The sequence below is a fragment of the Microcaecilia unicolor genome, chromosome 2 (assembly GCF_901765095.1).
Source record: "Microcaecilia unicolor chromosome 2, aMicUni1.1, whole genome shotgun sequence".
Classification (NCBI taxonomy): Eukaryota; Metazoa; Chordata; class Amphibia; order Gymnophiona; family Siphonopidae; genus Microcaecilia; species Microcaecilia unicolor.
In genome coordinates this window covers 257,184,401-257,200,491 of record NC_044032.1, presented here as the reverse complement: position 1 = coordinate 257,200,491, position 16,091 = coordinate 257,184,401, and the positions used below count along the sequence as shown (strand labels likewise).

The window sequence follows — 16,091 nt, the reverse complement described above, 5'->3', positions numbered from 1 at the left end:
CCTGTCTACTTGTGTTTTCACTGCCACCTGGTGCTCTCTAATGCCCCTCCTGATTCCCTCCTTTCTGGTAGCCACTGGCTCTAAACAGGCACCAGGCATTTGTACTGGAGGCTTCGGTACAGCATGCACAAAAAACGCTTTTACTCCTGGACAGCAGGGATACAGCTGCTGTGGACCTCTAAGAAAACTGGGACATGGGTTAATCCAAAAGTTCAGTGAGCAAAAGGAGGTCGAAGTGCTGATAAATCTTCATCTTTTAGGATGCAAGTCAGAATGAAGTTGGCATGCTTTTAGATTACAGAACAAGTGGAGACAGCGTGCCAATGTGAAGGGTGTAATATAGCTGTACGCATACAGAATGGAAGGGGATGAAAGAAATCCTGTTAGATGGCGCTCTGGGACTGATTGTTTGCAGAGCAAGACATCGTTTAGCAAGTAATGTATTTTTTTATTTATGTGTTTGGTATATTTTATAATGTGTGTTTTTATCCTGTAATCTACTTTGGTTTAAAGCAGAATAGAAATTAACAAATCTAAACCTAAAACCTGAGGTTACCTGCCAGACTAGGTGCTGGAGGCCATCAAGGGAATAGATTAGAGCATGCTGGGGAGGATATGGAGTGGTGGGAAACATATTTATTTCAAATATTTATCAACTGCAAATATCCACAGTTCTAGGCAGTGAACACTGAAAACATATATAATAAGATACTTACAACATTACGTAATGCAAAACATATTGTATTAGTACAATATTCAAATTATTCCTCAGCAAGGTACAACCCTCAGTCACCAAATGTCTGCCTAAAAAATAGTCTTGACTTGTTTCCTAAAGGTACAGTAGTCTTCTAACATTCTGATTTCATCTGGCAATTTGTTCCATTCCAAAGGCCCAGAGGGCAAAAGACTTTTTAAGTGCCTGCCAATTGAAATGACGTAGCACTGGGCGTAGCACTGGGTGCAGAAGCCTAGCACCTTCAGAACTTAGGGACTGATCCTCAAAGGCAGTCATAAAGTACGGCTGCCTTGGTAAAATTTAGCAACTCACAAAGAAAGAGGGATGCACAAAGGGGATCACATGCAAATGAGCTACACGGATCCCCCTTTGTGCATTGCTCGCTGTTTGGGAATCTGAACTATCAAATGCATTTGACAGCTCTGATGCACTGGATTCCTTCCCCCCCCCCCCCCCAACACAATTTTTTAAAAAGTATTTTTACTGGTGGTCCAGTGGATCCTGACACCCCCCCCCCCCCCCCGAATCTTTTTAAAAAAATTTCCCTGGTGGTCCAGTGAACCGGACTCCTTCCCCACAACACGTGCATACACACCCCCCTCCCTGTACCTTTACAAAGTGGAGGCAGGAGCAATAGCTCCACCCTTCTGCCTCAGGCCCACCCAGCTCAAAATGGTAATGCCCAGGCCCTGCCCAGTGCATTCTGGGATGCACTGGGTGGGGGCTAAGCACTTAATATTTAAATCATATTTATTAGCACAAATAAGCCACAAATAACAAGCTAGGAACATTGTTGGCAGAGACCAGGTAAACATATAATAACAATTTTGAATTACCTCCATTTATCTTCCCCCCCCCCCCCCCCCCAAGGCTAAGCACTTAATAGCACGGTAAGCTTTGTGCATCTGGCCCTTAGAGTTCTATTAGGCAAATGTGGCTTCACAGATGTTGTCATATAAGAGGATGCTTCTCCGGAGCATATTTTGAAAATCATACATAATTTAAATTTAACATACCAATGCACTGAAGAAAGAATCAGATTAATATGCTCAAACTGAGAGGCTCCAGTTAACAAAGGACGAAGGTCTAAGGACAAAGAATTACAATAATCCAAACAGGACAAGAAGTCAGGTAAGAGGTGTGGAGAGAAGAAACTGGGTTTGCCTTCATGGGGAAAATTCATGTGCACATGGGCCGGTTTGGCCTTTATGCACAAATTCAGAATAGACAGCATGAGAGAGGATCATCAGAGCATCCTGCAGGTATCTCATTCATACACATACAGCTGCCAAAGCAGAGGGAATCAAGGAAAGGTGATTTAAAAAACACATGGATAAATGGAATGACCTTTTTTATTTTTTTAAGAAGACAAAAAATCCATCTGGATGATCCAATATGAAAGGAAACCTAGAAGCAAGTCCGCAGAGAAAGAGTTAAATTGATGTTCTCAGTGTAAGTGGAAACACCCTGTTTTTCTCATCATCACTTCTTCCATGTTTCCTAATCGAAAAAATACCCAAAGCCCCACTTGTTTATAACAGAATGAAAAAGGAGTAAATGTTTTATAAGAGGGGGAGTCCATGGCAGAGCCGGGGATTAGAACTGAAGCCGAGGGGAGATAAAGGGACTCTGTGTGAGGGGTGTACAAATGTCAGCCTCCCTCCTGTGCCAAAAGCAGCACAAAGCCTCTCTCTCTCTCTGTCATGCACTGCAGACTCCGGGAAGCTGGCCGACCTACATAAACTGGGACTTCTTGTTCAGATTTCACAATTCCAGGACTTGTAGGGGAGGGAAAAGAGCTGAGATCAGCTGCAGAGGCCAAAGCAAAGAAAAAAATATATATAATCACAGCTGACTCACTTCCTGAGCATTTGCAAACTGGTGTAAAAACAAGAGAAATCTCGAATACCCCAAGAAATGTAGCATTAACATCACATCTTCCTGCAGCCAGGAAACAGTACAGGGACTGGGGGGAGGGGGGGGAGGAGGGGTTCTGTTTCCAATATCTATGTCAGACATTTCTAAACATATTTTTCTTAGAGAACGCTTTGGCTGGAGGCCAAAGTTTACTGCTTTCACGTTCACAGCAAGGCCACCAGCCCTGAGCCAAAGAGCAATCAGTAATGTGAATTACCCTGCAGTGGATGGAACTGGTCTCTATCTTCCTGACACCACCTCCCATCTACAGTATGCTGTCACTACTGACCCAGTGTACACAGAGCCACAACTGTACCCACCAAGCCAATCTACATGGAGCCACAAATGTACCCACCGAGCCAGTACACACACCAAGCCACACATAGAGCCAGAACTGTACACAGGAGCCAAACTGTACCCACAGAGCCAATACACAAACATCCACATCTGTACCCACACAGCCACAACTGTACCCACCGAGCCAGTACACACAGAGCCACAACTGTACCCACTGAGCCAATGCACACGGGAGCCACATCTGTCCCTACCAAGCAAGTGTACACGGAGCCAGAACTGTACCCACTGAGCCAGTACACACAAGAGCCACATCTGTACCTACTGAGTCAGTGCACATGAGAGCCACATCTGTACCTACTGAGCCTATGTACACGCAGCCACAACTGTACCCACCAAGCCAGTGCACACAGGAGCCATAATGGGAGTCACATCTGTACCACTGAGCCAGTGCACATGGGAGCCACAGCTGTACCCACCGAGCCAGTGAACATGGGAGCCAGTGTTCACAAAACCACAACTGCACCCACAGGAGCCATAACTGTACCCGAACCAGTACTCACAGCCACAACTGTACCCACCGAGCCTGTACACACACAGCCACAATTGTACTCACCAAACCAGAGTACACAGAGCCACAACTGTACCCACTGAGCCAGTGTACATGGGAGCCACATCTGTACCCGAGCCAGTGCACACAGAGCCACAACTGTGTTCACCAAGCCAGCGTACACAGAGCCACAACTGCACCCACTGAACCAGCAAATAGTTTTTGAATAACCCTAATTAAAAAAAAAAAAGGCATGCCCACTCACATCATGACTATAAATATTCACAAGAATCAATTGTTGCCCTTACCATTTCAGAACAAAACACATATCTGCCATTTAGCTGAGCTACCACTTTATTCATTATACATTGTAAGGCTTTGCCAATCAAACTAGCTACCCCAGCTTGCCTTTTGCCAGAGGAAGCAAAAATTACTTTCTATTTCCATTTCTATTTATTTAGTCTTATATCCCAAATTTTCCAAATCAAGTTTGGTTCTATGTAACTTACAGAATAACAGGATACATGAAACGTTGTTTACATTGTGCTGATGAGCTGTAAGCAAGCAGCAGGCTTACAGTGTAACGAAGGACTTGCTGTGGTAGCTAGTAAACAGAGAACAGCAAGACTTCATAATTACAGGGGTAACCGGGGGGCCTATTCTAATGGCGCATCTACCATGTAACAAGTAGATAGGGAGCTACAAACATCATGTTTAGAGGGTAACAGGGAAGCTAACTATAACATCGAGTCTGCAGTGTAGCAGCTTTGTGTTACAGCAAAATGAAGAATTTTTGTGTTAGAGAGTCAAGTAACAGTGTAGTGTTCCGGGGAGGGGGGAAGCAGGAATCTGGATCTGGTAAGCAGGGAGGTGTTCGTTTTAATTTAGTAGAGGAGTAGATAGGACCCTTGGTCAGAGATGAACACTCGAACTTCAGAGGCTTGTCCTTTGTCAGTAGAATTTTGAGAAGAGGTGTGATTTTAGCATTTTGCGACATATAAGGTACTCGGTTATGTTCCTGATATTTGAGGGTAGGGTGTTCCAGGATTGGGTTGCAAGGTAAGAGAACTTTGTGTCGTGGAGGGATTTGTAGATTACTCATTTGCAGTTCGGGAAATGGAGCTGGAGGTAGTTTTGTGGGTCCGCCATGGCATTTCTGAGTGGGAGGTTGATTAATGCGATCACGTAGTTAGTCCCTGGAGGACTGTGAAGGCAAGTGTAAGAATCCTGACGCTTATTCTAGCTTTTATGGGAAGCCAATGGAGTGCTTGTAGTAGGGGAGAGGCTCTTTGCAACCACACCTCGAATACTGTGTCCAGTTCTGGTCACCACATCTCAAAAAAGATATAGTGGAATTAGAAAAGGTACAGAGAAGGGCAATGAAAATGATAAAAGGGATGGGACGACTTCCCTATAAGAAAAAGCTAAAGCGGCTAGGGCTTTTCAGCTTGGAGACAAGATGGCTGAGGGGAGATATGATAGAGGTTTATAAATTACTGAGTGAGAGATCACGTGATGGCCACTTGAACGCAGATGTGCTTTTCCTGCTCTCTCTCGGAACTTTCAAATACTGCTAATAAACTGTTTATCCAGAGCTGCATTAGTATTTCTACAGATATGAGTGGGGGTTCCAGATGTGGAAAGATACCCAGAGATTCACAAGATCTACTCAACCACTGCCTAAATCTCAAAAATCAACCAGGCCACAGACCATGGACGGAGTGCATGCAGCCGCAAGATAGCAGCACATGCGGGCCTCCCTTCTCTATCCTGCTCAAATTGTTCCTCTCTGAGGACTCTGGAAAGTATTGAAGCACCACAACCCTCAGCTGGTATGGAGGTGATTTTAGCCACAATCAAAGAAGGTCTGCAGTTCTTAAGACAAGAATCAGGGGCACACGATCTTATTATTCAAAAGTTACTTAATAAAACTGATGATGTGGAGAACAGGTCCAGGCAGTCCAATTTGAGAATACTGGGAATCCCTGAAGGGCAGGAGGGTAATAATGCATTGGAATTCATCCATAAACTTCTGCAGGTCTTGCCTCCCCAGCCCTCCCGGGGGATATAGTAATGGAACATGCACACAGAGTACCCAGACAACCACCTCTGCCAGGAGCAAGGCCGAGATCTTTGTTGCCCAACTTGCTAAACTTCAGACACAAGGAGCTAATTCTGCAGCGGGCTCGGAGGGAAGGTCCACTAAAATATAAAGACACTCCTATTTCAGGATTATAGTGTGGAGTTGGACAAAAAAAAACCATATGATGTTTCAAGAATTGAAGCACCAACTACAATCACATGCTATTCAAATGGCAATGCTGTACCCAAGTTCCTCAAGATCTGGTGGAAGGAAGAACAAATTACTTTTTCTGATGTAAAGGAAGTACAGCGATTTTTGAGGATACATTTTCCAGATGATCCACCCTTTGACTATAACAATCTTAAAAGACCAGACCATCATTGGGAGAGACTGTGCGCTCGAAGGGCTTTGGCAAAAAGCAGGACTCTTGAACCCAAATTCCGAGACCCTATAACATCTACCGAAGGTGATAATGGCCCCTCCGCTACTGGATGAAACTACTGAGGTTACTGTTGGCAGATGACTAATTGAAGTGGGGTGGAGGAGTGGCCTAGTGGTTAGGGTGGTGGACTTTGGTCCTGGGGAACTGAGGAACTGAGTTCAATTCCCGGCACAGGCAGCTCCTTGTGACTCTGGGCAAGTCACTTAACCCTCCATTGCCTACCGCATTGAGCCTGCCATGAGTGGGAAAGCGCGGGGTACAAATGTAACAAAAAAAAAAAAAGAACTTGGAATTGGGTGCAGCTTTAGCAGCACCTTTATACTGTAATATTTTTCTTTTTCACTTATCTTCAGATTACTGTTTTACACTCCGCAGAAGGTGGCATAGCAGAAATGGGGACGTGACTACTTGTTCCCTAGCTGCTGTGCTGTTTGGTGGACTTCAGATTTTTTTGAGGGCTCTGACCTCACACACGGAGATAGCCTCATCAGAGAGAGCAGACGTGAGAGCCTTTTACATCTTCAGTGCCAACTATTTTATAAGCACTCCCTCTGGGGCCCTAAATGAGGAATCTCATTTGTGTGGTGAGGCTGAGATGCAGGGTCCTCTTTTTGGCATGCTTAGGTGTATCTTCTTCAAGAAACTCACCTAGGTAGAGGTGATATCCGGAAACTTAAAGCACCATGGGTTGGGGAGGTTTTTCAATCTGGGGGAGTTATCCAATAGTGCAGGGGTGGTGAATTTACTCCGGAAGGATAAGGTGGGAGGGGTTCAACAGAAGTGGAGGGATCGGGACAGGAAGGCAGTAGCAATAGAATTATTCCTAAGTAATGCCTTGATCTGTTTGGTTAACCTTTATGCCCCAAATAAAGGACAACTGCAATTTATACAGAACACACTTACAGTTTTGAGAAGTTGCACCAGTCTACCTATCCTTCTAGGTGGAGGCCTGAACTGGGTTATCAATGACTGTCTTGACTGGTCTGTGCCTCCAGTGGTATCTAGACCCTCCTCACCATCCCTGCAGGATATCAATCAGGCATTTGACCTCCTTGACATTTGGAGGGACTAGTTACATCCATATGATCAGGATTACACCTGCTATTCAGCGAGTCATAATCCTTACTCTCGCATAGACCTGTTTTTAGTGGCGGATCAGGTGCGCTCTTTGTGCGATCATGCGCCATATGTTAGTTCTGTTCATACTCCTCTCCAGCTGGCCCTGTCTAGACGAGATAAGGGAGGGAGGGATGAAACTGTATGAAGGATGGATACCTCTCTTCTAAGTAATTCAGGAGTAAGTTAAGGACTTAGAAGGATGTTTACAGGATTACTTTTCCTTGAATGATAATGGGGAAGTTCCTCTTGGCATCCTATGGGATGCGATGAAGGCGGTGTTTAGAGGAAAATATATTGAACTAGGAACAAGAACGAAAAGGGAGAAGATTAGGAGGCAAGAGGATGCATTACGGGAGTTGAGGGAGGTGTAGCCTAAGCACAAATCTGATCCCTCTGCGTTCTGGACGAATACAGTAGCTGAATTGAGGCAGGAACTTAATTTCATAGCCAGGAGGAAGTAGATCTAATATAATATAATTACGGGAGGTAGAATAAATAAACTGCTGGCTTCACAACTTAAGAAACGTACTGCACAAAGTACTATTTAGAAGATGAGCAAGGTACATCTCATAGAAAGAGGGGAGGATCGCCAGCTACTTTATTGATTACTACGCTGTGTATACTTCTGAGGTGTCAGGCACAGGGCAGCATCTAGAGTTCTTTCTGTCCTTAGAACATAAAAAGCTTGGGGAAGATCTTAAGGCGGAGCTTGATGCTCCCATTCAAGGGAAAGAGCTGTGGGCGGCAATTAAATCCTCACCTCCTGGTAAGGGAGTGGGACCAGATGGTTTGCCCATAGAATTTTATAAAATATTTTGGCATATCATTGGGGGACCGCTGTTGAAGGTATTCAATCTTGATTTGGAAGATGGGGTGATCTCGGATTTGTTTTCTGATGCCAACATCACGATACTGTACAAACCAGGGAAAGACAAAACACTTTGTAGCTCATACCAGCCCATATCCTTATTGAATGTAGATGCCAAGCTTCTCACAAAAGTGATGGCCACCCATCTAAACAGGGTGATAGGCCGGATTGTACATAAGGATCAGATGGGCTTTATAACAGGGAAGAATGCCTCGAATAATGTTTGCTGTGTTTTTAATGTGATACAATGGGTGGAAGAGGACCCTCGCTTACCAACGATGCTATTAGCGCTAGATGCAGAAAATGCCTTTGACAGGGTGGAGTGACCTTTTCTTTTTGCCTGTTGGAGGCCTTAAATTTTGGACCCGGCTATTTGGGCGCTGTCGTTATCGTCTACAGGGTCCCCAGAGCCAAATTAAAGATTAATTGGCACCTAATTCTTTTTCTCTGCGCTGGGGGACAAGACAGGGATGTCCGTTATTCCCTCTATTATTTGCTCTGTCTCTTCAGCCCTTAGCAGAAGCTATTCGTCGAGATTCAAATATTCTAAAAGGTTTCAGTGGATGTTTGAGGTGGGTTTAATGCAAGTATATGATTTTATTAGACAGGGGGCATTTCGCCCACAAGAGGGGATAGGGGAGGGCATGGAAGAGAAGCCACGGGTGTTTTCTGTCCTGCTGGTTTATCGTTATCTACATGTACATCAATGGGATTTCCTCAGACAACTTACCCCATTAGAAGAATTATTATATCAAGGGCATAAGGGCAGAGGCCTGGTGGCAGCTTTGTATAAGATTCCTACGGGAAAATATTTAAGGGAGTGATTCTGTACAAATCACAATGGGAACAAGCAGACCCTGAGTGGTGGGAAAAGGTTTGGGAGGAGTTATGGTCTGCTCTTCCTTGAATGTCTCAGTGTTTGACACATCTAGACACGCAATATAACATTTTTAGAATGTACCTCACCCCAGTAAAATTGCATAAGATACAGGGGGAGAACTCTGATACATGTTGGCAGGGATGCTTGGAGCGAGGGGGACTTTGACCATATGTGGTGAGGATGCCCAAAGTTACAGATATTTTGGTCTCAGGTCAGACTTGAGATTTCTCGAGTGACTGGAGAGCTCCTTCCCTTTGAGACACACATCTCTTTTCACCTACTCCCTACTGCCCGGTTGGTTGTTGCAGCAAGGTGGAAGAAGGTAGAGCTCCCAACTATACAACACTGGTGGGTGAAAGTCTGGCAGATTGTAGATTTGGAGAGAGTGTCTGCAATTTTTCACAATAAGCAGTAAGCCTTTAATCATAAATGGCAACCTCTTCTGACACTCATACAGCCAACCTTGCAATAGTTGGGTAGACGGGTAGAGATCCTGGTAGTTACATCAGTCAAGGGGCGGACAGTTTTTGCTTTGTGCAAGTTATCCTCGCCTGATACATGGGGTTTACTTTTTTTTTCTTTCCTTTCCTATTCTCCATGGTATTGTAGCCCATAATTAAGAAAAATGTTATTCCACTCTTGCACGATTATAGTTGTTTCACTTAAGTTAGAATGGTTTATGTATTAGGTAGTTGTTATGTAACGAGAAGCTCAAATCGGTTATTACTGTACAGCTTCTCTAAAACTCTCAATAAATATAAAGATACAAAATAAAATACTGAGTGGGGTGGAACAAGTAGATGTGAATTGCTTGTTTACTCTTTCCAAAAATAATAAGACTAGGGGGCACGCAAAGAAGCTACTAGGTAGTAAATTTAAAACAAATTGGAGAAAATCTCTCTTCACTCAATGAGTAATTAAACTCTGGAATTCATTGCCAGAGAATATGGTAAAAGCAGTTCAATTAGCAGGGTTTAAAAAAGGCTTGGATAATTTCCTAAAAGTCCACAAGCCATTATTAAGATGGACTTGGGAAAATCCACTGCATATTCTAGGATAAGCAGCATAAAATCTGATTTGTTGTCCTAGGATCTTGCTAGGTACTTATGACCTGCTTCTGCTAAAGTCTCAGGCCCCATGCTAAAAAACGTGGGCGCTAGAGGCCAATAGCACTGGACTAGCACCCGCATTGGTGAGCGCAGAATGCTCAGAGGCTCTAGCACAGGAAACAAGTGTGCCAAAGATTAGTGCAAATAGCATGCTAATGTAGTCAAATGGATGTTAATGAGGTCATGTCCTGTTCCCTCTCAATGCTCAGAGAACAGCACACCAAACAAAGCTGCCTTACTGCTGAAAAAATAACACCAGCTCAGAGAAGACATTAGGGTGTTTGAAGAGAGAATTTCTCAAGATTCTCTCTTTAAAATCTGCCGTTTTTTCTTTAACTTTGAAGCAGAAGGAAGCCCATGCAAGTCCCTAAGCACCAGTAGTGACAAACAAATGTGCACAAGTCTGAGCAAACCCAAAAATGAAAGCACACATTAGTGCCTGTTTCCTGCGTTTAAATATAAGCCTTTAAAGTAAAAAAAAAAAATTTGTTTTGAACAGCTTATATTTAAAGGTGCAGAAAACAGACGCCAATGTGTGCTTGACGTTTGGGTTTGCCTGATGCATGCGCACAGGAGCTGGGCTCTTCTGCACATACCCCCTCCTTGCTTTTGCTTTAACAGCATGCAAATAGTTTGCACACCATTTCCTTTGAGCGATGGCAGGCTAATTTTCTCTGCTGGTCCAGCGGTATAGTTTCAGCGCTGTTGGCTTATCGTCGGACTTCTAAGCATCAGGAAGCCCTATTAGTATTGCTGTGTCTGGAGCAATTCTCCAGATCATCAATCTTCAGCACATATTGCTCCATATTTTCTTATGGGGCCTTCACTCCACCTCAGCAACTCGGTGTTCAGTTTCCCCTGTGCGTGCCACATAGTCATTCATTGTCTGCAATATTATTAGCATTTGGCCTGAAAGCTGTTCAAACTTATTAACTAAGGCCTGGACCACCATCACAGTAAGTTGACCTTTGTGAGCTTGGTTCAGAGCAGCTAGTGCCAGCATGATCTTTGCTATCTAGCCAACACCAGGCCTAGCTCTGTTCTTATCTTTTCTCTGAGACTTAGTGGGCATATCAGACTGTTGCTTGCTCAAATGTTTGTCCGTGATAATCTATTCCTCCAAATCAACTGTCAGGAATAAAAATTCCTATTAAAAGGGGAGGGGGGCATTTTGGAATTGTTTGAAAGTCCAGCTTTTCTTGAGAGCCATTTTACGTTATATGGAAACTTTGTTCAGACACTCCCTTCCCTTTCCTCTGGCAGGGTTGCTTCTGGATAAGTATGAGGCCTTTTGTACTGCTAATCATTCACATACTCTTTTGCTCTGAAAGGCAGGAGTGCTGGGTAAGCAAGTTATTTTAGGAGTTTGGATCAAGGATGAAACCCCTTCTTTCTGGCTTTCATACTTTGAAGCTACATAAATAGCAGCATGCAAGATATTGTCTTAAACAAAAAAAGTTGTTTCTGGCCACGTGGGAGGCATATCTTCAATCTTTCTCATAGTTGCTTCTTAATTCCTTTTAATATCTTTACCTATTTTGCTTGCTTTCAGTCTAGTATTTGTTGTTGTCGTCTCCTGGGAGGAGGCTCCTGTATGGAACAACCATGGTTTCATCTGGCGGGGGGGGGGGGGGGGGGGGGGGGGAGGGTCTTTCACAGATGGGAATGGACTTCTGGAACTTGGTCTTGCTTAAAAATGTTCAGGGGTGCTATAAGAACACAGGCACTCCAGACATTACTAATACTCCCCTTTTATTTTTTCCTTTGTTCAACTGCAGTTGTCTTTATTTTCACTGAGGGAGGAAGGGTGGGTGATGGCTGGGGGACGTTAACATTGTTTATCATTTTGATGACTTTGCTATTTTGTCTTTATTATGTATATTTTGCTGTATGCCATCTGTCACCAATAAAAAAAATGTTGAATCATAAAAAGGGGGGGATTTTTGGGTGGCTTCAGGAGAATCAGGACTACACATCTTCCCATGCCCAATGCATCACGCGATCTAGTATTTTGTAATTTACACACATACTTGTGCCCTGTCCCACCCATACACACACTCATCAGCAAAGTACACACCAGCAAATCAAGGCGCAAATGCTTCTGCTAGTTGGTATTCTAGAACATGTCATTTACACACCTTTTTGCCACCTACAATTAAGCAGCTCCTAATAGATTTACCCTCTAAATTGTGTGGATTTAAAATGGGCCACAGTTAAGTGGTCGCCTTAACCCAAGCCTTCAAAATCACAAACCCCTTACTGTATTCTAAAGGATCCATCTGGCCCAGAGTCCCCTCACCCTGCTACCTGGGCAGCCACTTACAGCATGATTCAGCAGCGTTCTCCAAAGTGGCTCCCACCTTTGGCCTTCCTTCCCAACACATCCTCCTACCTGCCTTTCCTTCTAAAGACCACACCTCACTTCCAATGCAAATTCTTTAACATCAACCTTGTAACATGATCAAGTTACAGAGAAAGACTATTTTCTTATGCAGATGACATATGAATGCTGGTTCCAGTATGTGCTACATTTGAGGATACGTTTGATAAAATTTCTTGTATGGATAAAATTCAGAGTTGGGAAAATACTAATTTACTCAAATTAAATGCTAATAAAGCCAAAGTTATTTGGTTTCAGAATCCTTCCATTCCAATCCCATCCCTTCTGAAATTACACTGACCCAGGGTAAAATATGACATGTTGATGACAGCCCAAATGTTCTTGATGTCTTGGATTCTTTTCTCACTTTGAAGCACAAGTTGCTAACTTATGGAAGAAAACTACTTTTCGATTAAGACAATTACATCTAATAAGATCTTATTTCCATGAGCATCACTTCACTTCACCCTATTGATCCAAATGTTGGTTTGGCCCATTTGGATTACTGCAATTCACTGTATATGAGATTAAATTCTATGCTCTTAAGAAAACTCCAGCTGATACAAAATACAGCATTTGACTAATTTTGTGACTTAGGCATAATTGAAATAGGTCTGGACCAAAACGTCTAACTTTTAGCCCTGGATGTTTTTGCTTTGTTCCATTATGGCAGAAAAAACATCCACATTTTGGGAACTCCCCCAAATCCCACCCCCGTGACTTGCCACTTTATGCTGTTTTCGAGACGTCTTTCTTTTTTGAAAATGAGCCCCTAAATAATTTGTTATAATTTTAAGTATCTTTGCAGGCTTCATTGGCTTCTTTTAAAATCTCAAATTATTTTCAAAATTGCACATACTGTTTTTCATATTACATACTAATTTACCGGATCTCTTAATCCAACTTTTGACTCATTCATTTCTTTCTTCATCTTAGGTATTTAATACATTTTTAGTAACCCCCTATTTACTCCCTTACCCTTCATTGTTCTGTCTGCCTGTCTTATCTAGATTGTAAGCTCTTTGAGCAAGGACTGTCTTTTTGTGTATGGTGTACAGCGCTGCGTATGCCTTGCAGCGCTATAGAAATGATAAATAGTAGTAGTAGTAGTTAAAGGTTTACAATATAAACGTCAATTAGATCTGTTTTCTTTCCATGCTATCTCTATATGTATCACAGTGTATCAGAACTGAATCTAATTATCTTCAGCTTCAAAGGAAAACATAGTAAACAACGAAAAAAAACCTTTATTTCATAAGGCCTTTGTTAATTGATGCAATTCTATTAATTTTTATTCTTCAGCTAATGTATTGTGATTGATGTAATTTCCCACACATTATTTTTTTGGGTCTCTTATGTTGCTGACTTTACTCATACTACCCCTCTCCTCAAGTCGCTTCACTGGCTCCCTATCCGTTTTCGCATCCTGTTCAAACTTCTTCTACTAACCTATAAATGTACTCACTGTGCTGCTCCCCAGTATCTCTCCACACTCGTCCTTCCCTACACCCCTTCCCGTGCACTCCGCTCCATAGATAAATCTTTCTTATCTGTTCCCTTCTCCACTACTGCCAACTCCAGACTTCGCGCCTTCTGTCTCGCTGCACCCTACGCCTGGAATAAACTTCCTGAGCCCCTACGTCTTGCCCCTTCCTTGGCCACCTTTAAATCTAGACTGAAAGCCCACCTCTTTAACATTGCTTTTGACTCGTAACCACTTGTAACCACCTGCCTCCACCTACCCTCCTCCTTCCTTTACACAATAATTGATTTGATTTGCTTACTTTATTTTTGTCTATTAGATTGTAAGCTCTTTGAGCAGGGACTGTCTTTCTTCTATGTTTGTGCAGCGCTGCGTATGCCTTGTAGCGCTATAGAAATGCGAAATAGTAGTAGTAGTAGTAGTAGTAGTTGCTGACTTTGTGCGGTGAACAAGTTCCGATTTGGTTAGATTAGATAAGATTAGATCACTCTTCCAGTTTGTTCAACCCTTTCTATTTACTCCCCCCCCCCTTGTGTGTGTGCTTTCCCATTGTCCCCTACCTCAACGCAAGCGGCGTCCTCGGGCTGCGCGGGGTCCCGTCGACATGCACACTTGACTGGCACTGCCTGAGCCATTTGTGTGTAGTCCTCTCTGGGTTTGTTCAAAGAGCGGTGGTTGCAGGCTCCTTGATTGCTTTGCTTCCATGCACCTGGCTCTGCTCTCTCTCTGCCTGGCTTCCAGGCTCCTTGATTGCTTTGCTTCCACCCACCTGGGTCTGCTCTTCCTCTGCCTGGCTTCCCTTGCTTCTCTCCTATTGGTCTTCCGGTTCCTCCTTCCCCTGCTCTTGTCCTATGGCTGTGCCCCTTCTCCCTGCTGATGTCAGACGCCAGCACTTTATCAGCTGAGCTCTCCCTAGGCTCCTTGCTTCGGCTTCTACTTTGGTAGGTGTTTCTAACTCTGTAGTGTGCTTCTTATCTATTGGTCCCTCGTTGCTGACTTTGCCTGTACCTGGATTACCCTTCTGCCTGCCGCCTGTCTACTGACTTTCATCTGTACCTGGATTACTCTCTTGCCTGCCGCCTGCCTACTGACTTGCCTGTACCTAGATTATTCTCTTGCCTGCCTACTGACTTTCGCCTGCATCTGGATTACTCTCTTGCCTGCAACCTGCCTACTGACTTGCCTGTACCTGGATTACTCTCTTGCCTGCCGCCTGCCTACTGACTGCCGCTTGTACCTGAATTACTCTCTTGACCTGCTGCCTGCCTGGCCGATACATTCATCACCCCGCTTCCAGCTCCGTCCCGTAAGTCCTGCAGGCCGCCCACACCTAGGGGCTCAACCTCTGGGGAACGGCGGTCAGCGCAGGTGAAACCCGGGGTTGTCCAGCCCCAAGCAGAACCTGGTCCGAGTACCAGGCTCAGCAGCGCTCTACTTGGTACAAGGACTCACAAGTCTGACACCCGTGATACCTATTTTTCACTCTTGCTTCTCAGTAATGTTTTTAGAGTTTATTTGGCTTCAAAGCTCCTCCTCTCTCTTCCTTCCAGTTCAAATCAGCACCAGTGCTGGGATCCTAGCACTCGGATAAGTCTACTTTGTAACCATCTTGGGGGGGGGGGGGGCAGAGGCAGCCCTACCATTTGGCCACCTGAAGCACTGGCCTCAGGCAGCACTCTTCTGAGGTGGCATCGCCTGCCACCCTTACTTCCCCAACCCCTTTCCACTAATTTACCTTTTTTCTTCTCATTTTTCAAAGGCGACGGGCCTTTCTGTCTACTGCAGCAGCCCCGCCTCTGAGGAAACAGAAGCTACATCAGAGGTGGGCCGCAGTAGAGAGAAGGGGCCGGGACCGGCAGCAGGGCAGCCTCTGGGAATACCTGCTGCCACCTTTGAAAAATCAAGAAAGAAAAGGTAAATTGGTGGAACGGGACAGGGGAAGGAAGGGGGGAGATGGCAGATCGTGGCAGTGGGGGTGGCGTCGGCAGCTTATTCCACACGTCAGAGGCAGTGGCGGGGTGGCAGCTTATTCCTCATCTCAGGGGGGTGGCGGCAGACTGTCTTGGGCCGCCCCTGTCGGAGAGGGGCATTCCCTTATTTTAACAGACCCTAGCATCAAAGCAACAGTCCTGAGGTTAGCAGCCATGCACCAGGATTACTTCAATACCCAGTATTATGGGTGCTAAATCCAGCCATCAAATGTCACTCCTTAACAATGATTGACTTCTTC

At 44.3% G+C, this 16,091-nt stretch overlaps 1 protein-coding gene across 1 annotated transcript in view; it reads right to left on the bottom strand.

The window, feature by feature from the left end:
* Positions 1–16,091, bottom strand: part of TFE3 (transcription factor binding to IGHM enhancer 3) — a 93,134-nt gene that overhangs the window by 59,510 nt on the left and 17,533 nt on the right. The gene's annotated exons all lie outside the window — the stretch shown is intronic.